The sequence below is a fragment of the Humulus lupulus genome, chromosome 5 (genome assembly GCF_963169125.1).
Source record: "Humulus lupulus chromosome 5, drHumLupu1.1, whole genome shotgun sequence".
In the NCBI taxonomy this organism is placed as follows: domain Eukaryota; kingdom Viridiplantae; phylum Streptophyta; class Magnoliopsida; order Rosales; family Cannabaceae; genus Humulus; species Humulus lupulus.
Genome location: NC_084797.1, coordinates 231249966 through 231275954, shown reverse-complemented (window position 1 = coordinate 231275954; position 25989 = coordinate 231249966). Strand labels below are relative to the sequence as shown.

The window sequence follows — 25989 nt, the reverse complement described above, 5'->3', positions numbered from 1 at the left end:
GTCATGCATCTTACACTTAAGCACAAAAGGTGAGATTTACTTACCTTAGGTCCTTAGCTTATTTTAAAATTGCTCAGCAAGAGTCAATCAATCAAATCCATACAAATCATATTCAAGGCACATCATTTATTAAATTCTATCAAAATCGTAAATATACACTATTGATAGTGTATATTAACAATACCATAAACTATATGAATGATAATAATAATTATTATCAACGTAATACAAATAACTCTTCATAAAAAACCATGCTTTAAACCTTGCTCATAAGATAATGTACTCTTATGATAATAATAACAAGAATAATAATTATCGTCTATAAATAAACTTACTTCAATATTAATAACAAAAATACTTCAATAACAATACATATATGAATGTATATATTCAAATAGTCATTTTATAAAAGAAATCATATTTTTAACATAAAGTTGTAATAATCGATATAATGATAATAATATAAATATAAATATTTATATTATTATTAATTGGTCATAATATCAATTCCAGTGATATAATAAATATACTTTATCCAAAATTTACTGGTCTTACAAATATCAATAACTGTAAGAAACTAATACTGATATTATTTTGATATTCAAATATTAACAAAATATTAATATATAAGAATAATTGTTAAATAATAGGTTTACTATAAATCACACTTTTCATATATATATATATGAAACGATATTCTTGATTTACTTAACAAAATAATAACAATAATAATTAAAATTACTTAATCATAAAAATTTCCATATTAATATAAAATCAATTAAATATGTATTTTTATACTTTATTTAATATCTAATATTTTCTAGAAAATTGGACAGCACAACGACTATAAAGTGGACAATCCCAAAATCAAAACCTGTATAAAAATACATATAATCCCAGACAGCCAGTAAATTACAGAAAATATTCCATATATCAATAATATATAATTATATACTATAAATACACATAATAACAATTACTCTAATCAATCACAATTAAATCACAATATAGGTCAAAGAAATTATACCACAATGATCGGGTTCCACAATAAGTCAAACGGTGATTTTCTGAAACTCAAAACGTATTTCGGAACCTCGAACACTAAGTTTCAACCGTCGGTCTACGGTGGATCGCGGTGGCTCGTGGTGGGCCCACCACCCAACTATGGTAGATGTAGGAACAAGTTATTGGGTTTTGAAGCCCACAACACGAGGAGCACGATGGTGGTGACGGATCGGCAAACGGATGCCCGAGGTGGCCGAATCGCAACTTTGAAGTCGCGGGGTGGCCGAACTTAAATTGAGTGGTTGAGGCGTTTAATCGGCGAGTGAGCTCTAGATTCCCGCGTGGGACGATAGTTCGGAGGCCTCTGAATCCAATGATCCGGCGCGTGGCTAAAAGTGGTGGCCGGAAAGTACTTCTGCGTCGTCGGCAACAGTAGCACGCAGAGAGAGAGAAAGAGAGAGAGAGAGAGAGAGAGAGAGAGAGAGAGAGAGAGAGAGAGAGAGAGAGAGAGAGAGAGAGAGAGAGAGAGAGACAGACAGACAGACAGACAGACAGACAGAGAGCGAGAGAGAGAGAGAGAGAGAGAGTTTCTGAGGAGAGAGAGAGAAGGGCTCGGGTAAAAAGAAAGGCTGAAGCCTTTTCTTTTCTTTTTTATTTTTTTTATTTTTTATTTTTTATTTTTTTAAAATTACACTTGGACCCAAAATACTAAAATTCTTTTCAAATAAGCCCTTTAGCAAAACTTTCTTAATTTTATAAAAATCCCCAATTAAAATTATATGACATTTGGGTCCAATACTTGACTACTCAAGTTTCTCTCTCTTTAATCTCATTAAAACATAAAATGATATTTTAAACACTATTTTTCCATTACTATTTCTTAAATTTGTAAACTTGTACATTTTATGTATTAAAACTCTGATTTATAATAAAAAAATGTATAATGAAAATGTTGGATATTACAGGGCTGCCCCCCAGCATTTTGGCTCGTAGGCCTATTTTCTCTTGGTGGGGGGTTCCTATCCCCACCTCTTTCCTCATGCCTTCGACCAGCATTCGTCTTGCCAGAATCAGCCTCATTATAGTCATAGTCGTCCCTAAACTGCGACCGACTATAGCCGACCGGCTGGTCACGCTGTTTCCTCCTCTAGCTGGCATCTCCCGAGCGTTAGGGGGAGGCCTGCGTTGGTCAGTGGGTCCCCGTGCATTATTATGCCGTGGGGGTCCCCTGACCGCAGAGCCTGACTCGTCGTGCCTTTTGTTAGTAGAAGAACGTTGCCCCCTGCTCGGTGGATTTGGCTCATTGGCCCCTGGGCGCCTAGGGCTTCGGGGAGGTTGCCCGGCCCTATTCTGCCTCTGGCGCTCGGGATTGCCTCGACCAGCTTGAGAAGGTGGCTATTGCTCATGATCCTGAATTGGGATGTCCTATTGAGTAGCAGGCGGTTACTCCGGCCTTTGAGGGCTTGCTGGCTGAAGCGAAGGACTCGAATTTGAGGCCCGTTGCAGTGGTGCATTTGGTGGCTGATCCAGTTGAGAAGCCGGCGCAGCCTATCCCTTAGCCAACTGAATGGCTGCTTCTAAAGCGGTTGTGGCATCTCTCTGCCGGTGGTCTAGGTCCGCCTGTCGCTCATTCAACTCTTGACGCTAACACTCGATTTCCCTATGTTGTTGCACCAAGGTCTTCGCCGCATTCTCTTGATTGACCCTCAGATTGGCCAACTCGTCATGCAACACATTTAGTGTTGTCCTCAACATTTCAGAGTCCATTTCTTCCTCCTCAAAATCCAAGTGTGGCTCATTTTCAGCCACATTTGGGGGAGGAGGCTGAGTGGATGCAACGCCAAAAGTCTGTCCAGCTCTCTTGGATGTCTTCGTCATTTGATCTTCTTAAAGTTCTTGATTAATCTCTCAACGAAAGCACTAAAATTTTGACCCTTGATTTGGCCAACGACACGGAGTCAAAATAACGACAAGAAATGAGATGAAAACAAGAAGAGAATCAAATGAAAAGTAAATAACACAAACGACTTATAGTGGTTCGACCCCAATAAGATGGTAATGACACTGTGATTTTCTCTCTGAATACAAAGATCAAAAGTTCTAAAGTCAAAATTCCCTTTCTTGAGCCCTCTTATTCTTATTTATAGGCTCAAGAGGGTTACATGGGCCGATGGGCCTTAATTACAATTAAGATCATCATATCAAGGTAATAAAAGGAAACATTATAAATGTAATTATTACAAGATTGTGTATCCCAAAGGAAGTAAATGAGAGTATGAGACCAGACTGGTTGCACCTAATCAAGAGACTTGACGAATCAATAATTATCTGGTCGATGGTCGAATAGGATCCCTTCACTCGAAACTGCCTCGTGCCAACCACGTGTAAGAAATCTTGCCACATCATCGGAAGCCATTTTTGGGTAAACAGTTGGAACTAAGTAAAGGAAACAAATTCTTAGCTTCTCTTCTCTTAGTCGGTTCATCATTTCTCTCCTTGGTGCTTGATCTTGAGAGACTCTAGACCAGAAATCTAAGGGTTGGAGCTTGGGATGTGTAAGCTTGGGGAGTTCAAGTGTAAGCTTGAATTCATCATTGAGGTAAGGAGCCTAACACTAAATTATTTGAGTTTCTGCTAAGTTTTGGTTAGAATTGCAAGTTGCATGCGAATTAGATTCTTAAGTTAAGTTTGGGGGCTGAGTTTATGTGATTGTTTTGGACTTGTTATGGAGCCTAGATGGCGTGGTGGGGAAGTCCAAGCTTAATTCTGGGTTTAGTTATTGAGTTGGGTTGATTTTAGAAGAATTGGTTCGAAGGAAACGCAGGAAAAAAATGGAGGTTTTCTGGGTTTGGGGGGTGCGAGCTGTAGCCCAAGGCTAAGCATGCTGCGGCCCATGTGTGCGTGGAGGCCTGGGGAGGTCTTTATTCTTGAGGCGCATCGCAGCCCTAGGAAGGACATGCCGCGGCCCATGCCTCCCAGCAGGGAGGGATGTTGCCTCTATTTTGAGGCATGTCGCGGCCCTAGGTCAAAGTGTTGGCCATTTGTGGGTTTTTGGCTCGGGAACCCAATTGTTAGGGCTCATGATGGATTTTATCACCCGGATTGGTGGAATCCAAAGTCCCAGAGACTAGAATTATATCCCAAAGTTATTTAAAGAATTAGAGCTTGATGGATGGATGTTGTTAATACATTGTGACTAGGTTTTCAGCGAGGCTCGAACTAGGGGATTAGACTCAGGATATCGGTGCTCGGAAAGCTTGGGACACAGGTAAGAAAAATGTTGTACCTGTAAAGTAGGGCGTGGCCCTATAGTTTGTGTTGCAGGGCACGACCCTATATGATTGTGTTGCAGGGCGTAGCCCTATTGTTTATGTGTGTATTTGTTTATATATTTGTTGAATATATGCTATGTGTTGCATATCTGTGAATGAACAGCGAAGGCCGGGAACGGCGAAGGCCGAGAACGGCAGGAAGCCGAGTACGACAAGGGGTCGGGAACGACGTTAAGCACGTGGAGTACGAGGCCGAGTACGGCAAGATTCGGGAGTGGCGTTAAGCATGCGGAGTGCAAGTCGCTAGGGTGAGACCCTTATCGAATGCCTGAGTCATCCTCACGGTGTAGACCGCGAACCCAGGGCCTAGTAAAGCATCTGGGATGGCATGGACGCTATGTGTTTAGCTTTTTGGTTGCTATGTTATATGCTGACTGATAGCTATGCATATGTTAATTGTTTGTGTTGAGTTTTCTTGCTGGGCTTCGGCTCACGGGTGCTCTATGGTGCAGGTAAGGGCAAGGGAAAGGTCGACCAACCATGATTATGGAGACGTGAAGCGGCGTGTACATGTTCGGCCTGCCTGGCTGTCACGACCAGGGGTATTTTTGGAAGATGTTATGTCTTAATCCAAATTTTGTCGTTTAGTCGACTTTAATCATATTTTGAGTTGTAAATATTTCTAAACAGTATTTTGGGATCCCAAATGTATAACGCTTTATAATTTCAATGAATGGTTACATTTTCGAATTATATGACTTTTGTTACAGTTTAGCCACACTTTTAACCTAAAACCTTGATTAGCGAGTTAATTGCATGTTTCAACTCACTTAGTAACGGCTCTAAGGAAGTAGGGCATTACAGTATTCTACCCCATGTCGACAACTTCGCCCACATTGGATGATCCATTAGTGGTTTTCTCCTTGGCTTCATTCAGTTAATTCGTTCCCAGTTCGGATACTTGGAGGGTTGTCATTTTCTAGCAACTGCTCGCGTTAAATCTAAGCATAAGGCTTACCAATATATCCTCTTGTTGGTTGCAGTCGTATTGTTGATTGTATGGTAAGATTAGCTTATTTTGTAGCTTTCAAATAATTGCCATTAGCAAAATGATCTAGCATTCAAGGACTTTGTTATTCTATCTCTAATTTCCATTTTTTCGAATTGAGTGGTGCAGGTTTAGGGTGGGGTTGGTTATGTTATTCAAAGGAGAGAATGGGAACAAGCACTATAGCTGGTGTCATTACCTGAGACGTGTGCCTACGTACCTCAAAATGGAAATGTGGTAACTGAGGAGGAGACTTCACTCACTCTCTCTTACCAAATATTTTCCTGCTGCTCCATATATTATCACTATCTTTTGATATGATATGATATGATTCATTTCTTTATTTGATTTAGGTCTTATTTGGGATAGCTTTTAAAAAAGCTAAAAGCTGCTTTTTGGAAAAGTTGTACAACAATAGTGTTTGGTAAACAGTCAAAAAACAGCTTATTGGAGAATTTATGTAGAAGCTACAGCTATAAGCTAAAGCTGACAAAACCCAACTTTTAACTTTTTCTAAAAATAATTTTTTTGAAAAAACTTTGCAATAAACTTATTTATTATATATTACTCAAAATAAAAATATTTAAAATAAATTAATATTATAATAAAATGAACAAAATTTAATTCTTAAATATATTTTCATAATTTATATTTATTAGATATTATTTTATTTTAGTAAGTTTAAATTAACAAAGCACTTTAATATAGAGTTGACTATACACTATAACATTATTTTTGTATCTCATAGTATTTTTAAATTATAATTTATCAAAAACATATCAATTTCATGTGTTTAGGAAAAAATAAAAGAAAAATAATTAAAGACATAAAAATGAGAGTTTTGAGATAATTTAAGTTTTACATATTTGATTATATCATGGACAAGATTATAATACTATCATCATTATAATTCGAATCTTAGTTACATCGAATAGTTATAATATATATACACCATAATATATATTATATAATATAATATTTTTGTTTATGATCACTTTAATAGTTTATATCAAAAATATATTTAATTTAAACATGTAAATTTGTTTAAATAAAATACATATGACATCCTCACACAACTTTTCCAACTCACAACACTTTAAAATTTGTAATTTACCAAACACTCAGCAATTTTTCCCCACAACACAGTTGCAGCTGCTTTTCCCTACAGCACAACTATAACTGCTTTTCCCATCAGTACAGTTGTACCAAACTCGCCATTAGTAAATTTTTCATATGTTTATTCTATTGGACATGCTTTTTTTTTTCTTTCACGGGTGTACATGCATATAGTAAAAGCTATATATTATTGAATGCTCATATACATGTTTAAAAAAATCTAAAAGGAAAAACAAAATGGCGTCCCCGGACTTGAACTGTAGACCTTCAGTGTGTTAGGCTGACGTGATAACCAACTACACCACGACACCATAGTGGTGCACGATTTTACTTTTTATTAATTGGTTGATAACTATAAAGCACTAGTCACAACCGCAGAGAATCCCCATGTTATATGATACTGGGTACAAACAAAGTGCAATATATATTGCTTAATTTTATTTAAAAAATGTATTAATTTATTTTTATTATGTTTTTTTCACTGTCATATAAATTTTAAATAAATAAATAATAGCGTATATTATAAAAGAATAACATAAGCATATTAGAAAAAAAAAAACTAAACCAAATGAGATACATACTTTTTATATATAAAGATATGTGCATTTTAGTTTTAAAATTAAATATTTTTTCTAATTTTCTTTTAGAAAAAATACCTGCGAATTTCAACATAATAAAATATGAAAAAATTCTAAATTAAAACTATGAATTTGAAAATTTACTTAAAAAAATTGAAAGCCAACCAAAAATTATGTATAAATATATATTATTTAATTAATGGTTAAAACAATTAAAATAAGTAATTTCTCATTAAAAAAAACTAAATGGAAAAATAAAAATATGTATATTTATGTCTTATTTCACTATTATATATATGTTTGGATAAATAAAATATGTTAAATGATAAAATAAATAATTAATAAAATAAATAAAAAAATTAGCACATAAATATTTTACGGTTATAGTTTTGAAAACATAATTGATAGAGTAATTTAAATACTTTAATATGAAATTTTAAAATATATGATGAGAAATTATTATGACTCATTTATTACTTATTATTCTATTTTTCAATTTATTTACCATATTTAGATGATTTTATTACTTTTTATTTTTTTAAAAATATTTACCTTATTTAGATAATTTAAAAACTAACAATGTTAAAATATAAAAAAAATGCTAAATTTAACAGAAAACAACAATTTTCATTGAACTCACATTTATAATATATAAAAATATAGTGAATTGTCTTGTTCTTTTTATTTTAGTTTAGAAAGAGTTGACATTATCATTAAAATCAGTACTGTTTAAATTTTTTGTAACAGTGTGTGATATGTGATATGATTAATTATAATTTTGATATCACATTGAATAAATTGGGTGGTCTCTAAGTTTTTGAATTTATATTTGGATTCTTCTTTGCGAGAAGAAATATAGTATCATTAAATGAGATTGTTCATTCTAAAAGGCCTAAGGCCCAAAACACTAACGTCATCTAGGCTCCTCTAACAAAGACCAGTGGGAAGAAGAGTTGGTCCAAATGGCAACTCCAAACCTAATGTTGGAGTCCATATTATACTGGGAGGAAATTACATGTTTTATGATTATTTTGAGACTTTTTTTTTTTTAGAATTTTTAAGTTTATGGATTTAGTTTGCATATTTTTGTATAAAGGTTGGTTTATGCCGTAGTTTTTATCTTAATTTAGTTTATTTAAATTAGGAGGTTATTTTAGTCGTTTCAATGTTTTTTATTTGATTATTTTATATCAATTTTATTATACAATATTAGTTTAGTATTTTAAAAATGGAACTTAATTTATTTTATTATTTTAATATTGTTTAATATTTTGTACGCCCAGATTTTCCACCGGCGGATTAGCAGGCCGAGCTTCGGACTAATCATGGTTAATCCATAAGTATCCCCCAGGTCGGGGGTCCTGTCTTGAGGTCGCCCCCCATTTGCTCGAGGAATCCTCAAGGACTCGCCAAGACTCCCAAGACTGGAGCAAGGAATCGGAAGGCCGAAGGTCGGGTCAGATGCACAGCTAGTGGTACGAGCTAGATATGGAGGCTACGACCCCTTGTAAAGTCAACACACGCAAGATAAACGTGCATATATCTGACATCACGTGTCCGATATCTCCCTGACTTCTTGAACACGCTGCAGGAACGTGCGCATTCAGACACCCACGGCTGGGTTGGACCGTGCGGCCCATTATCTCCTTACCTATCGATTTGACCATACTTACGTGTCAGGTTTAGGAATTAATCATGAATGTCACAGAGTTGATATGACAAATAAGAAGGTCACGTGATAACCTCTTTACCAACTTCCAGGGGCCTTCTCCTATAAATATGGAGACACTGGGAGTTGATAAGGGTTGGAAAAACAATAGTCTCTAGAAAGATATACTTTGTAACCAAATACCCATAATATATCAATAATATTGACTAGTGGAGTAGAAGGATTTTAACCTTTGAACCACTTAAAAACGTGTCTGGAGTCACCTATTTCATCATCTAAGATCTCATATCTGTGATGGTTCTACATTCAGCACTAATCTCCTTCTCTCCTTCTCTTAATTACCTGTTGGCGAAGAACCGCGTTAACATATTTATTTTTCGTAATTTAATGTTACAATTCAAAATCACAAATACATTTTCACTTTACTATTTTTAGTTTTCATCTCTTCAATTTATCTTCTCTTTGACATTTCTTTCTTCTTCCTCTTTCGTCGAACCTTTTTGGAGAGAACCTCCTATTTAGTCGCCTCGCCTCCAACTTAAATTATTTCATTGTTAATTATCGTTTTTTATTATTGTACTTTTTTTTTACTATATTAAAAAACAACAATTCAATTTTTTTGTTCAAACTTTTTCTTCTACATTTTTTTTAAGTTCGTCACTATTTTTTTTTCTTTGTTTAGGTTAAGTAACTGATCACTTTCACATTTTTTTCTTCAGATTTTGATGTTCCCATTAGGGTAACTGGTTACCCATTCACGTTTTCATATCCGATTTTTTTTAGAATTAAATGTCCCCATCAAGGTAACTGGTTACCAATTCACGTTTTCATATCTATTTTTTTTTCTTTCCAAATTTGGATGTTCCCATCAGGGTTGCTGGTTGCCCATTCAAGTTTTCATATTTATTTATTTTTTCTTCCATATTTGGATGTTCTTACTAGGGTAACCAGTTACCCATTCACATTTCATTAGTTTTTTTTTTTTTTTTAATTTTTTTCTTTTCAAAGTTGAATGTTCACATGAGGGTAGTTGGTTACCCATTCACATTTTCATATATATATATATATATATATATTTCTTTCCAAATATGGATATTCCTATCAGAATAACTGGTTACCCATTTGAATGTTTTCATATTAGAATTTTTTTCTTTCAAATTTGAATGTTCTTATTTATCTGTTTAGCCATTCACGTTGTCATATCTATTTTTTTTCTTTCTAAATATGGATGCTCATATCAGAGTTACTTTAAAAAGTTAAAAAGAAAAGGCTGAAAAATTTATTTGAATTTTTCTACATATAGTAGAAAAAACGCTAAAAAAAAGTACAATAATAAATAATAAAATAGTAAAATAATTACATAATATTAAAATATATGTGAAAAAAAGGGAAAAAAAATGAAGAAAAAAGATAATGAAAGTAGAAAAGAATAAGTAGAAAAAAGAAGAAAAAATTGAAGGAAAAAAATGAATAAAGAGAGGAAAGAAAACTGAATAAATACAAAAATAACAAATGATGAAAGAAAAGAGAAAAAATGATGTAAAAAAAAACGGTAGAAGAAAAAAGAATAAAAACGACCTAGTAATATCTACTGTATTGCAAAATATATTTATATATAGGGTATTTTTACGGCACAACTCATAAAAAGAGGTGCACCGGTGCACATTTTTTCTTTTTGTGAGTTGCACTGTAAATAGTTTTCGGCGCAAATTTTTATTATGACTGTGTATATTGTAGTTATTTAGAGCATCTGCAAATTTTCAAAAAATTATGAAAAATTTACAGTACCGAAAACAAGGTTCAAACAGGTTGTTACACGAGTAACTATTTTTTTATGCATGTGAAAAACAATATGTGTTGAACATTGGTTTCGACACTCTAAATTATTTGGAATTTTCTGAAAATTCGCAGGAAGTTTTAAATAACTATAATATGCACAATTATAAAAAAAAAATTGTGTCGAAAACTGCTCACGAAGTGCAAACAAAAAGAGGTGTACCGATTCATCTCTTTTTACCAAAGAAATTCCCCACACACACACACACACACACACACACACACACACACACATGAGAAATCACAAATACAACTCTATGCAAAAATATAATAGACAAGGTGTTTGATTAAAGTAATGTTACAACTCAATTGTAAAAATACAAGTAAATAAATATAAAAGATGATACATTTATTGATAATACAACTCAAAGTATAACAATACAAATAAATATATAAGATAGAAGCAAAAAGTAAAAGAGGTAGAATAACAAAATAATAAGAAGAACAATAGAAAAGCTCTCATACTCACATAACCAAAGTGTAGAGTAGTGAGAGGATCACAAACTTAAACAAAGTTCAAGACATTTGTTCAAAATCTTATTTATCCATATTCTCTAAGCACTAAGAGATCTCATAAGGAAATAACTCTGTGGAATTATCAAACATTTATGGTGTATTTTCTAGCCAAGTGTTTTGTGGATAAAAAATGAATGTGTATTTTCTAGCCAAGTGTTTTGTGGATAAAAAATGGCGTGTCTTACAAGTGAGCAATAAACTCCTATTTATAGAGTTTTGAGACACACTTTTGATTTCAAATTCTACCAACCCCATGACTGTTACCAATGTTTAATTGAATGTTTATGAAATTAAAAATGAGTTTTGGGAGTTACATGAGGTGTTAGAACCGTTCAAGATGGAAAAAAGAAGTTGAAGTTGGTTGTCAGCGTCCCTGGCCGTGACCACTAACCCCCAGGCCGCGACCATGGATAATCAGTGGCCGCGGCCACAGGCAATTTCAACCTCTAAAAATTAAGTTTTTCCAAAACGTCCAAAATCATTTCCCACATGATTTTGTAACATACATACACATAATGAGAGTTAAAAACATGTCTCCAACAACCATATTCATAATGGCTTCATGAAAGTCAAGACAAATGTGTAACTCTCAATTTACATATTATTGAGTAATATTTGAGAGTTACAAATTTGTATAAGATTTTGTAACTCCAAAATATGTTACATTTGGACACACATATGTATCTAATTTTGTAACTCTCAATAATATGTTACAAAGTGTAATAAATCATATTTATGTGACAAATCACATTTTGACACATTATTTAATCTAACATTAAAGTATATGAAATAATATAACATTTATTTCTTTGCATTAATTAAATTCATCGTATTTTTATACTCTGCCTTTTTAGTAATGTAATTATATAATATTCATCTCATTTTTTTGTTATCGTAATGTAGCTTTCAACATTAATGCATACTCCTATACACATTCCCTTTGTGTATATATATATAATAATAATTGATATAAAAAAAATCTAACATGTATAGTTTTTTATTTTTTATTTTTATTGAAAGGTATTCATTAAAAGCACAAGCCTTAACAATTAGCACGAAACAAAGTATGCAATAAATAATAGCACAAGGGAAAGCTTTTCTCCCAAAAGCAAAATATTTCGAATTATTAGAAGCTAATAAGTAATTCTGGAAACAAAATCAAAATAATTAAAACTGTCTATTGAAATGAGACAATAGATATAGGCCTGTAAATACGGGCCGAGTTTTTTAGCATGACACGAAACCGATACGAGCACGACACGACACGACACGAAAAATTATGAGTTTGGGCGAGGCACGACACAAATTAAAAATTGGCACGACACGACATGACATGTGTAAAACCCAAGACTTTTTCAGGTTGAAAAGTCAATTATGGGAGGGAAAAAAAAAAAAAATTTAAATCATATATTTGATTGTTTTCCTTTTCTTCTCCCTCCCTCCCTCCCGAACCTTTCTCTTTCTTCTTTTTCTCTCTTTTTTTTTTCTTTTTCTTTTCCTTCCTTTGTTTTCTCTCCAAACCAGCCACGGCAAGCTTCAGACCAGCCACCGTCGGAGCTCCATTTCTGACACGCGCTGGAGCTGCAGCTTCCCTGACCGGCGATGACGGAAACCCCAAAGTTTGGTGACCATCGGAGCAAGGACGCGCCTGTACGGCCACTCCGAAGTTTCGCCGTCGAAACTTTGAGGTGACTTTCCGGCGAACTCCGACCACCGTTCGGCGAATGGGTGGTACCGTTGGAATCAGCATCGTGAAAGGATCGTCGCCCACTAAGTCATCCCGGTCAACTCGCCATTTTTCTCCGGCGAGATTTTGGGTATCTTCGCTCCTTTGGAAGCATTTTCCGACGACACCGGAGGTCATTTGGGCGAAGGAGCTGTACTTTCGTGATGTACTCATCGAGAGGATCGTTTTGATATATGCTATGCATATATTCGTCGACGTTTCCGGTACTGCCACCAACCGCTATAGTGCACCGCTTGGGTGGGGTTCCGGAACTTGAAATTTTAAATATGATCATATTATATGTCATTGGACACGATTTTGAATAAGGAATGCTATGATGATAATCGTTTGCTCATTTGGTGCACGTAGGAAAAGCGTGATATTAAAATCAGACTAAATCATTCTAAGATCATCGATAAGCTTAAGAGCGTTGCTTTGGGCTCGGATTAAATTCTAAAGAGGTAGGGACTCAACTAGACTATTGGACTTATTTTACTCATATTAAATTGCATTCAACATATTCCAATTTTGATATTTATAAAATGTTTGAAAAATTGAAAACTTAACCTGCATGTTTTCTGATCTGTTCTGAGGGCACCGAGTGCCAAATATATATTTTTGTTCACTTATTTATGCAGGTTATGATTTTTGGGTTTATTCAAATGTAGCTGTTATGCTGCCCAATTTTCTAAAATATAAAGGGAATATGTTTGTTTCTTTTAATGTTTACCTGCATTTGGTTATACTGATGAGAGCCATAGTGGTCATGATTGGTGCACGTTGTTGTTTCACGACCTAGTCTCTGTGTCATCATAGGTAGATCAGGTGTCCACTCACCTGTAGGTGTAAAGACCTAGTGTCTGTATACAGGAAGTGTTCTGAGCCTCCCCCTTGTGGTGGTTATCAGGTCCGGCTACCCGGTTTAGGATGTCGGATTTTCTATGGTGGGTAACGGGAACTAGGGATCTAGTGGACGGTGTGATGTGCACTTGTAGCTATGCTCTTATGATTATTTGTGGTATCTCTATTTTGGTTTATACATGATGATGTATGTTTTGTTTTAAAAAGCTAACCATGCAGGGGTTTTTATTGAACTTTTGAGTCCGATGTTGTTAGTTGCTTTCCTACTGGGCTTTATGAGCTCACCCCTATCTCTCCCATTCCAGGAGCCTAGTGAAGCGAATGTGGAAAAGTATGAATTGTTGCTGAAGCCAAGGTGTTTAGAGCCACAGTCCTATCTTTTGAACATTGTATGTATTTAATTTGGAACCTATCGGTCTGTACATCTAAATTAGCTATGTCTTAGTTAGGAATGAGGAATGGTGGATGCTAAGTATTATTTTGGATATTTTATGACTTATTAAATTTAACTGTTTGGTGACTACATAACTGTGGGGATATTATTATTCTATGTATTAAGATAAATGATCCTACTTTTATCCGTAATATTTTTATATATAATTATAGGAGTTATTCCATTGTTTCGACTTATAATTATAGTAATATTTAATATAAATTAAAGGATCATTTATAAAGACTATTTTCCACCGAGGGTCAAAGTTTGACCTTTGACCACCCAAGTTATGGATATTACAAATCTGCCACGACCTAGGGCTCGGGTCGTGACAGAAAAATGGTATCAGAGCACCGGGTTCAAATACCTCGGAGTGTGTCACCAAATAGATTAAATTTATTTTAAAATAAAGTATTTTGATCTATAAAAGGCATATGTATATAGATAGCATCCATTCCTCACTAACTGGTTAGCTTTTGATTTACTGACCTAAGAAAAGCCTCCGAAAGGAAGGACAACAAGGAGAAGGCTTGCAGATGATGTCCTTGAGGCTGAGGTTCCTTTTTCGCCAGTTGCATTCCCTATGAACGCCTAAAGGTGGAAAGGATTCCATGGTTGCTAAAATATGGTCGAGGCATATAAAGAAGAGTTTAAACATTATAGGAACCCCTATGGAGTATCATGTTAATATTAATGTGCCCAAGTTGGGAAGGAGCGCACCAGACTAGTAGGAAGCCTTAAGTAGGATGAGTGGAATTGATGGGATGATTTGAGGAAATTTTGAGATGGGTTTTCAAAGAACAACATTTTAACCCATCTCATAGGAGGACTTGATTGGATCATTTGATTTCTTAAGATCAATAACAGGTTGATGAGATCATAGAATGACTAGATAATGATGGAGGTGGGTGAATGAATTCTACATGAAGTTTGTAGATTTATCTTCCTATGTTTATGTTGGTACGGTCGATCAACCTCTTTTAATTGAGCAGTTCCTCCGTCCCTTACTCCCTTCAATGCTGGGTTCACTTGCCCTTTGGCCTTTGGAAATTTGAATGAGTGTGTGACAGCAGCCTTATGGACTGAGGTTCATCAAGAAGGAATCGAAAGAAAGATTGCCCACACGACAACAGAGGTTCCAACCATCACATGGAGGACCCATCGGGAGTTATGCAAGGTCTACTCCTTTCAAAGGACAAACTAAGAGTAACCAGCCTCAGACTTCATCATATGGTTTCACACCCACACCAGGGCAACAATCCCAATATCAACATCAGTTCTAGCCCCAAGGTTCAGGATTCAACCAGGGGTAATCGCAGAGTTTTCAAACTCCTATTTCTGCTAGAAGTTAGAGAGTGTTCAATCCCGGAGGAGGCTTTAATGCAAGCACAAGCCATATGGTCAAGGAAAAGGGAAAGCAAAGGAAAAAAACCTCTGGTCAAGACTATGCTCTTAGTAGTGATGATGTGCAAGGAGGAGCATGTCAGGGAGTTGTGGATGGTGTGATTCTTATCTCACACTCTTGAGCTCATGTATTATTTGATACTGGTGCATCTCATTCTTGTATATCATTAATGTTTGCTAGCATGTTGGGTTTGAGTTGGGAAAATTTTAGTCCTACATTGCAGTTGAGTGTACCTATGGGAGGGCATGGTGAAGTATCAACCATCTACAAATCGGTTGTATTATGTTTGAATGGCATAATTTATTAGGAAACCTGATGGTGTTACCTATAGGACAATTTGATGTGATTCTTGGCATGGATTGGTTGTCTAAGTGCCAAGCCATTGTTGATTGCTCACGCAAAATGGTGGCTCTTTTAACTCCAAGTGGAGATTTCATTGTATATCGAGCCAACATGAATGCAGTAAAGCAGGATCCTATCCTTAAGGCATGTTTAGGTGGGAAAAGAAACTTAGAGTGTTTATGGGAGTCTGTTTGCAATTGAGGATAAGTCTTGCCAATGATGCATGAGTTGTTTGATCAGCTCATATGTTCAAAGTGTTTTTCTAAGATTGACTTAAGGTCAGACTATCATTAATTGAGGATTTAGGAAGAGGATATTCCTAAAACTAATTTCAGAACGCGTTATGGACACTTTGAGTTTTTGGTGATGTCATTTGGATTGACGAATGCACCTGCAATAATTATGGATCTTATGAATAGAATCTTTAGACCCTATTTGGATAAGTTTGTGTTAGTTTTCATTAATGACATTTTGGTGTATTCCAAGACACTTGAGGACCACGCAGAGCACTTAGCAATTGTGTTGTAAACTTTGAGAGATCGTCAATTATATGCGGAAAGAGAAATGTGACTTTTGGATGACCGAGGTCAAATTCTTAGGGCATGTAATATCTCAAGAAGGCATTACTATGGATCCTACAAAGATAGATTCTAGCTTGTAGTAGGAAAGACCAAAGAGCGTTACTGGGGTTCGAAGTTTCTTGGGTTAGCAGGTTACTATCGTTGCTTCGTGGAGAATTTTTCTCGAATTGCTATGCCTTTGACAAAGCTAACAAGAAAGGGTTTAAAGTTCGTGAGGGATGATAGTTGTAAAGAAACTTTCAGAGAACTTAAGCCAAGATTGACTACGACGACTATTCTCGCTGTGCCTAATAGTGATGAACCGTTTGTGGTATTCACTGATGCTTCTGGTACTGGTTTCGGTGGAGTTCTCATGCCAAATGGCAAGGTTGTTGCCTATGTTTCATGCCAATTGAAGACACATGAGAAGAACTACCCCACACATGACTTGGAACTTGCAGCAGTGATTTTTACCTTGAAAATATGGAGATGTTACTTATATGGGGATAAGTTTGAATTAGAATCTGATCATAAGAGTTTAAAGTATCTCTTTACTCAAAGAGACTTGAATTTGAGGCAAGGAAGAAGGGTCGAGTGCAGGGCAAATTATGATTTCACTTTGAAATATCCTCATGAGAAAGCAAATGTGGTTGCTACACCGTGCTACTTCAACAGGTTAAGCAATGTCAGTGGCAAGATGAGAAATTGAGACTTATCTAGAATCGAATCTAAAACGGTGAGTAGTTAGATGGATGGACAGTAAATGCTAAAGGATTCTTATACCATAAGGGAATATTAGTCGTTGCAAATATCCCTGATCTTAGAGAGTTTGTTATGATCGAGGCCCATAGGTCTAAGTTTATTGTACATCTTGGAAGCACAAAGATGTACCGAGATTTGAAAAGACAATATTGGTGGGAAGGTATGAAGAGAGACGTGACTAACTTTGTAGCTAAGAGTATAGTTTGCCAACGGGTTAAAGCTGAGCACCAGAGACCTTCAGGGTTGCTTCAACCTTTACCTATACCAGAATGGAAGTGGGACGAGATCACAATGGACTTTGTGATGGGATTACCATTAACACCATTAAAGCATGACACTGTCCGGGTGATTGTCAATTGTTTGACCAAATCTACTCATTTCATTCCAATTAGGAAGGATTGTAAGGTTTCTAAACTAGCTCGACCTTATGTGGGTAATATACTTCAACTGCATGGATTGCCTTCCAGCATTGTTTCTGAGAGAGATCCTCGATTTACTTCAAAGTTTTGGCGAGCATTGCAAGAAGCTTTAGGAACTGAACTTAACTTGAGCACCACTCACCACCCTCAGAAAGATGGATAGTTTGAGAGGACTATCCAAACTTTGGAGGACATGCTTCGTTCTTGTATTTTGGATTTTGGGGGTAGCTGGGGAGAATACTTGTCATTGGTGGAATTCACTTATAATAATAGCTACCAGGCCAGTATAGGCATGGCTCCTTATGATGCCTTATATGGGAGACCATGCAGATCACCTTTGTGTTGGGCAGAACCAGATTAGCATGTCACAATTGGATCTCAAATTGCTAGTACTACTGGGAAGATCAAAGTATTTTTTTTTCTAAGAGAGACTTAAGGTTGTTCAAAGTCATCAAAAGAGTTATGCCGATCTCCTCCGATGAGAAGTTGAGTTTGAGGTTGGTGACTATGTCTTCTTGAAAGTTACTCCCATGCTTGGTGTGACGAGATTTGGAGTGAAGGGTAAGCTAGCCCCGAGATATATTGGACCTTTCGAGGTTATCGAGAGGGATGGGGAGGTCGCTTATCGATTGAACTTACTAGCGCGGTTGGGGCATGTTCACAGTGTGTTCCATGTGTCGATGCTGAGGATGTATACTCCAGACCCATCGCACATCATTGAGTATGAGGCTATCCCTCTTCAAGAGGACGTGGTATGTGAAGAACAACCTATCAGAATTTTAGCGAGAGAGTTAAAGGTGCTAAGGAATAGAGAGATTCCCGTAGTGAAGGTCTTATGGCGGAGCCATAGAGAAGACAAGGCTACTTGGGAGTTAGAGTTGGAGTTGTACGAGAAGTATCCTCACTTGTTTAATTTTCAGCTTGGGGTTGTACTTTGAAAATTTCGGGACGAAATTTCTTTAAGGAGGGAAGAATGTAAAACCCAAGACTTTTTCAGGTTGAAAAGTCAATTATGGGAGGGAAAAAAAAATAATTTTAAATCATATATTTGATTGTTTTCCTTTTCTTCTCCCTCCCTCCCGAACCTTTCTCTTTCTTCTTCTTCTCTCTTTTTTTTTTCTTTTTCTTTTCCTTCCTTTGTTTTCTCTCCAAACCAGCCACGGCAAGCTTCAGACCAGCCACCGTCGGAGCTCCATTTCTGACACGCGCTGGAGCTGCAGCTTCCCTGACCGGCGATGACGGAAACCCCAAAGTTTGGTGACCATCGGAGCAAGGACGCGCCTGTACGGCCACTCCGAAGTTTCGCCGTCGAAACTTTGAGGTGACTTTTCGGCGAACTCCGACCACCGTTCGGCGAATGGGTGGTACCGTTGGAATCAGCATCGTGAAAGGATCGTCGCCCACTAAGTCATCCCGGTCAACTCGCCATTTTTCTCCGGCGAGATTTTGGGTATTTTCGCTCCTTTGGAAGCATTTTCCGACGACACCGGAGGTCATTTGGGCGAAGGAGCTGTACTTTCGTGATGTACTCATCGAGAGGATCGTTTTGATATATGCTATGCATATATTCGTCGACGTTTCCGGTACTGCCACCAACCGCTATAGTGCACCGCTTGGGTGGGGTTCCGGAACTTGAAATTTTAAATATGATCATATTATATGTCATTGGACACGATTTTGAATAAGGAATGCTATGATGATAATCGTTTGCTCATTTGGTGCACGTAGGAAAAGCGTGATATTAAAATCAGACTAAATCATTCTAAGATCATCGATAAGCTTAAGAGCGTTGCTTTGGGCTCGGATTAAATTCTAAAGAGGTAGGGACTCAACTAGACTATTGGACTTATTTTACTCATATTAAATTGCATTCAACATATTCCAATTTTGATATTTATAAAATGTTTGAAAAATTGAAAACTTAACCTGCATGTTTTCTGATCTGTTCTGAGGGCACCGAGTGCCAAATATATATTTTTGTTCACTTATTTATGCAGGTTATGATTTTTGGGTTTATTCAAATGTAGCTGTTATGCTGCCCAATTTTCTAAAATATAAAGGGAATATGTTTGTTTCTTTTAATGTTTACCTGCATTTGGTTATACTGATGAGAGCCATAGTGGTCATGATTGGTGCACGTTGTTGTTTCACGACCTAGTCTCTGTGTCATCATAGGTAGATCAGGTGTCCACTCACCTGTAGGTGTAAAGACCTAGTGTCTGTATACAGGAAGTGTTCTGAGCCTCCCCCTTGTGGTGGTTATCAGGTCCGGCTACCCGGTTTAGGATGTCGGATTTTCTATGGTGGGTAACGGGAACTAGGGATCTAGTGGACGGTGTGATGTGCACTTGTAGCTATGCTCTTATGATTATTTGTGGTATCTCTATTTTGGTTTATACATGATGATGTATGTTTTGTTTTAAAAAGCTAACCATGCAGGGGTTTTTATTGAACTTTTGAGTCCGATGTTGTTAGTTGCTTTCCTACTGGGCTTTATGAGCTCACCCCTATCTCTCCCATTCCAGGAGCCTAGTGAAGCGAATGTGGAAAAGTATGAATTGTTGCTGAAGCCAAGGTGTTTAGAGCCACAGTCCTATCTTTTGAACATTGTATGTATTTAATTTGGAACCTATCGGTCTGTACATCTAAATTAGCTATGTCTTAGTTAGGAATGAGGAATGGTGGATGCTAAGTATTATTTTGGATATTTTATGACTTATTAAATTTAACTGTTTGGTGACTACATAACTGTGGGGATATTATTATTCTATGTATTAAGATAAATGATCCTACTTTTATCCGTAATATTTTTATATATAATTATAGGAGTTATTCCATTGTTTCGACTTATAATTATAGTAATATTTAATATAAATTAAAGGATCATTTATAAAGACTATTTTCCACCGAGGGTCAAAGTTTGACCTTTGACCACCCAAGTTATGGATATTACAAATCTGCCACGACCTAGGGCTCGGGTCGTGACAACATGAGTTTGAGCACTACACGTCACGACAAGTCCGAAGGCACGACACGAAAGCACAAACAAACTGGCCCGAAAGCACGACACGATAAAAAGCCCGATATTTTGACATTAATAATGATAATAAATTTTTATTTGTCAATTGTCTATAAATTAAAATTATAATAAAAGTCTATTATTTTTCTCAATGTTTATATTTTATAATTATATTAATTTATTTTAAGAATTGTGAGTTAAATTTGTTAGCATTTATTAGTATGTTTTCAAATTCTAATAATTATCTTTGATATAATTTTATGTAAAGCATTGTTAAAAAGTATATAAAAATATCTAAGACTATAATTTAAACAAAGAAATGTATTTGGATTAGTGGTGAGTCCATTGATTGTTAAAGAGAAGGTAGATGGTTCAATTTTCCATCTTCACATTTTATGACAATAATAAAATTGGTCTAAAAGTGGGCCAAAATAAGAAAAGTGGCACGACCCGAATAAGAAAAGTGGGCCGACCCGACTTGGGCCCGACACGGCACGACATGGGTCGGCCCATGGGCCTTGCTGGGCTTACTCTTTCAAATATGGGCTGGCTCGACCTGACATGAATTGAATATGGGCCCAGTTCGAATTATTCGGAGGCACGAAAAATGTGGGCCGGGCCGAGCCAGCTCACATTTACAGCTCTAGATGCTACCACAACAATGAAACAAACCAACTCATCATTTGTTTTTTTTTTTTTTAAATAAAAAACAAATTAATCACTCTAAGAGCACTTATAACATCAACTTTTTACTCTATCATATAAAATATATCATCAAAATTTTACTTTTTTTACATCAAAATTTAATTTATATTACAACATACGTCAACTTTTCAATATATTTTTACATCATTTAAATTTTATTTTTTTGAAATATATTTACTCATTGAAATAAGAAAAAAATTGAGAGAAATAAAGAAGAATAAATAAATAAAAACTATGTAAAATGGTTTGAAGCATCTTTAAAGCTTCCCTACATGTAGAGCACTAATATTGCTTAGATAAGTTACCTGAATATTTTTAAAATATTTAATATATATTTATAATTTAGTCATTTTTATATATATTTTGACATTTACGTTCTACTAAAATTTGTAATTTAGTAATTTTTTATATATTTTAATATTTATGCTTTTTTTATATATATATATTTAAATTTTTTGCCTCTTGTAGACAAAATTTTTGGATTATTCATTCCAAAAGATACACCTAAAAAGATAGATGACAAGTTTTTAATATCTTTACCAAGAAAACCATATTGAGAATGATAAAAGTGTTGAGAATGATAAAAGTGTTGAGACTGAGACAAAACGTCAATGTATCAGCCTCTCTTAGTGTGAAATAACTTGGAACATGCTTGGCCTAGCATGCCAAGGAAGTGCCATCAGATGCTCTAAAAATGGCTCCAACTTCAGTCACTCATAAAAAATCATAATTTATTATAAATATTATCAATTGAAATTTGTAATTGTTTAATATTGATAAAAGATACGAAATTATGTGAAACAATTGTAATTGAGTAAATAGATATATATACGCTGACTTTATTCAATGTTATACACTTGTGGATGTTTATTAGTTGATTGACATTGGAAAATATAGATAAACTTAAAATGGAAGTAATATTAAACAAGTGTATAAAATAATTCAGTTTACTTTTAAAATATATATGGAGTCTACAAAAATTATTAATTTTACTCCATAAAAATTTAAATTAAATATAAAAAGTGTTTTAGGGATTGATTAGTAGTGAATTCAAATTTTTTTTTATCATTTTCAGAAATTAAAAAATAAAAACTCCAAATGAAAACTTGTTTGGTACACTTATTTTAGAAAATAGAAAAAATCATTTTTGAAAACTGAACCAGAATCCTTCATTAAAAGAGAAAGCAATAATTTGTTGTTTTCTTCCTATTCCAAAAATTTTAAATTTAAAAAACACCAAATTATTCAAGATTTCAAAAATTATATTTTTCTCAGCTCCTTGTTTTTATTTCCACTTTCACTTTCCCTTATATTCATGCTACATGCCATAAATGTACCTTTCCTTAACTAAACACATAAAACAATATTTCTTGGAAAAAATAAAACGAAGTAAAACAAATGGAATAGAATGGCGTCGCCCGGGTTCGAACCGGAGACCTTCAGTGTGTTAGACTGACGTGATAACCAACTACACCACGACACCATTTGCTTATTCTGGCACAATATTTACTTATTATTTATTTCTTTAAAATGCTTTATTTTTTAAAAACAAAATAATTAATTATCTTGTGTCTCAGGTGTGAACTGTGAAGTCTCTGGTTTCATTTTTGTGTTTGAATTACATATATATTTAAAATACTTCTAGAATGGCGTGGTGACAGCTGTGCATGACATTTTCAATGGGGATCATTTAATGAGTTGGTTGCATGTCATGTCATGCTATTGAATAAAATTACCAAAAAAAAAAAGAAGTTATTATTTAAAAAATATCATTGAAATTGAAAGGGTCTTTCGATGAGCTGGATCTGTACTGAAATGTACAAGCTAAATTTAATTGTTTCCTTCTGTTGCACTAGAGTAGGCAAAATTAGGGTGGCCGGACCCAATCCAACTTTTTTTGTTCTAATTCAATCTAGTTAATTTTTTAAATTTGGATTGGTTTAATTTTTTAATTAGATTTTAAAGAAATATAAATATATTAAAATTTTTAATATATATTATTTACAATTGGATAGAATCTACTTTTAATTGGATTTTGACAGTATCATCCGCCATCCGATCCAATCTAATTAAAATTCAATTATTCAAATTCAATCTAATCTAATTGTAATTGGATATCAAGTTTTCTATAATTGGAATGAATTAGATTGATTTAGATATTGCACACTCCAAGACAAAACATCATAGAAACATCACTCCCTTAAAAAATAAGACTTGAATAAAAATAAGAGGATGAGCCAACCTATTTGCAGACCTTTACAAACATCATGGATACATGTCTTACAATCATTAACTAAGAGCATTTTAAATGAAGTGTCAAAAATAGTGTATTACTATATTTTAATAAAACATCACTTTAATGGTGTTCTATCAAGCGTATTAAATTTGGCAAATAGCAAGAGCCAAATTTAACACCTAATAAATTCTCATTTTTTATTATTTATTATAGTGATACTAATTATTATAGTTTATTAATAACTAACCATACAACATTATTTATTTATTTTTTAATAATTAATTACTTGGAATACATAGTTTGAACAATAAAAAAGTATTAAAATAATATTTTTTTGTATATTTTCAAAAAATATTAAATGAATTGATGACTTTTTGTGTTGATTTACATCTTGTATATTAGAGCACAATTATAAATATTGAATCAAATATAATATAAACTTATTTTTTATGCTAAGTTTGACACAAAATTTTCATATTTACACAAAATTTACATATTGCTTGCGTTGGAGATGGTGTAAAAAGCCAAAAGAAGAAGACATACTAACTGAACTTCTAATGGACCGAACTACAACCAAGTAATCCGACTCTAACACCACATTTCTCCATTGTTTCCTCTTTATCCAGCTCAAAGCTTTCTTGATCCCAAAAGCTTCGACTACCTTAGGTAAAACTCTCCCATAGCACATATTGTAAATATTCTCACTATTACACTAAAGTTGGTGATTTGGTGTGTTTGAAGAAGGTTGTATTAGAACAAAGATAGGTTTGGAATTCTAATTATAAAAGCAAGTGAAAATTAACTAAATAATTTTTTCTTGTATTTCTTGGCAATTGTTATTAAAAAGGATGTGTTTACCGAGATTTTCGGCAACTATCTTAACGAAAGGTATTTACTGATAATAATAATGAAAATGGAAGATCGACGCAAGGGTTTTACGTGGTTGGGGCGTTAACTAGCCTTAGTCCACGAGTCCATGTATAAATCTGTATTAGAGCTAGAATAAGCTTTTACAATGGAGTTTTCTAATTATATTTGAACAGGGGTTCTGCCTTTTCTCCCCTTTTTCTACGTTGTATTACAACTTGTATTTATAGGACAAGGGGGACATCAGGTTTGGGCCGGATCCGACCCGGACCCATCCGAGGACTATGCACAAGGGACCTCCCTAGTGGAGGCCCCAGCTAAAAAGATATACAGCACACCAAATCCAAACCAGATCAGGCCCAATTAGTTGCCCTGAGACGCAAGCATTGCCCTGACAAAACGACGCTTTGGCTCTGACCACTTCGAGTCACGAGGCCGATTTGGGAGACAAGACCGGTCAGAGTACTTGGCTGCGCAGTCCTGACACGCCAGCAGATAATCCCAAGATGACCCTTTCTGCAGGTGAAAAGTGGGGGGACAAGGCTCACGCGAAATGAGGCGGTTTCAGTGTCCTGGACGCCTGTGGAAGAAGCGGTCCAGGTTCGTTTATTCCTGGCCCGCTACGTTTACTCCGAGCCCGGACCATTCCAGGGCCGGGACGGGGATGCGAAGGCCGCGACAGCCCGGGCACTCCGGACATTGCCGGGGGAACGTTCAAGCTGGAGACGAACCCGGAGGAACGTCCCGGACCCATATATGCAGGCCCAATCTGGAGTCCTCGGGCAAGGCCCAAATACCGAGTTGGTCCCCTGACCGTGGGCCGGGGCGAAGGCCCAAAACCCTGACAGGATTCCAACATGTCTGACCCGGCCAGCGAGATGAGGAGGCTCATCAAGGAAAGGTCGACCTTGAAGGCGGCCAGAAGGCCAAAGGTCGTGGCCGGCACGGAGCACCTTCCCGCCGGCGAAAAACCCGGGGCAGCGCCCGGCCCAGGCGAGACATTGGCCGTGGTTCCTCTCCAGGTCGTGGAGCCGGCCGCGGACGGCCCCTCGGACCAGCCCCCGGTAATCGATTTGGAAGCGGGCGAGGCCGCAAGCCGGAGCTCAGGAAAGAGAGGCCCAGTAGATGATGCCCGGGAGGGCAACCTCGGGAAGAGGCCTCAGACGACGCTGCCAGAGACAGCCGAGGAATCACATGGGGAGAGTAGGCTAACCGCGAAGGAGATCCCTGCTCCGCCTGTTCTTCCCCTCCGCCCAACCCTCCTCGAGGAGGGGGAGTCCGCTCAGCGGGACGAGCAGTCCCGGCTGGTCAACCGGACCTGGGAGAGCAGCCGATGCTGGAGAGACGATGCTTACAAGGCCCTGACGATCCGTCGTCAGGTCGAGTTTTCGGATCGTCCCGCCGAGTTCAGCGCTCCTCAGCCGATCGTGGATCGGCTAGCTGCCGAGATGGGCTTCCGCCCCAAGCTGGGCCAGGACATTGCCCCCATGGCTGCTGATCTGCTCGATCAGGTCGGGAGCACTATGTCCAACCTCCAGCTGAAGAGGTACGCCATGATAGCCAATCCGGACGGGCTGTTCATCTGTCAGGCTCTCCGCCACCAGGCTACCGCAG

At 36.2% G+C, this 25989-nt stretch overlaps 1 long non-coding RNA gene and 1 other non-coding gene across 3 annotated transcripts; one reads left to right on the top strand and one right to left on the bottom strand.

Moving 5' to 3' along the window:
* Nucleotides 1-12493: 12493 nt before the first annotated feature.
* Nucleotides 12494-20353, top strand: LOC133778345 (uncharacterized). 2 transcript variants are annotated; one of them, XR_009869086.1, is made up of 3 exons: nt 12494-13024; nt 13136-13227; nt 13933-20353. It is a non-coding gene; the product is annotated as an uncharacterized LOC133778345 (long non-coding RNA). The 2 variants fall into 2 exon arrangements; XR_009869085.1 differs by having other exon boundaries at nt 12494-13227.
* Nucleotides 20354-22681: 2328 nt separating this feature from the next.
* TRNAV-AAC (transfer RNA valine (anticodon AAC)) lies at nt 22682-22755 on the bottom strand. The gene has a single exon. It is a non-coding gene; the product is annotated as a tRNA-Val (tRNA).
* Nucleotides 22756-25989: the final 3234 nt, after the last annotated feature.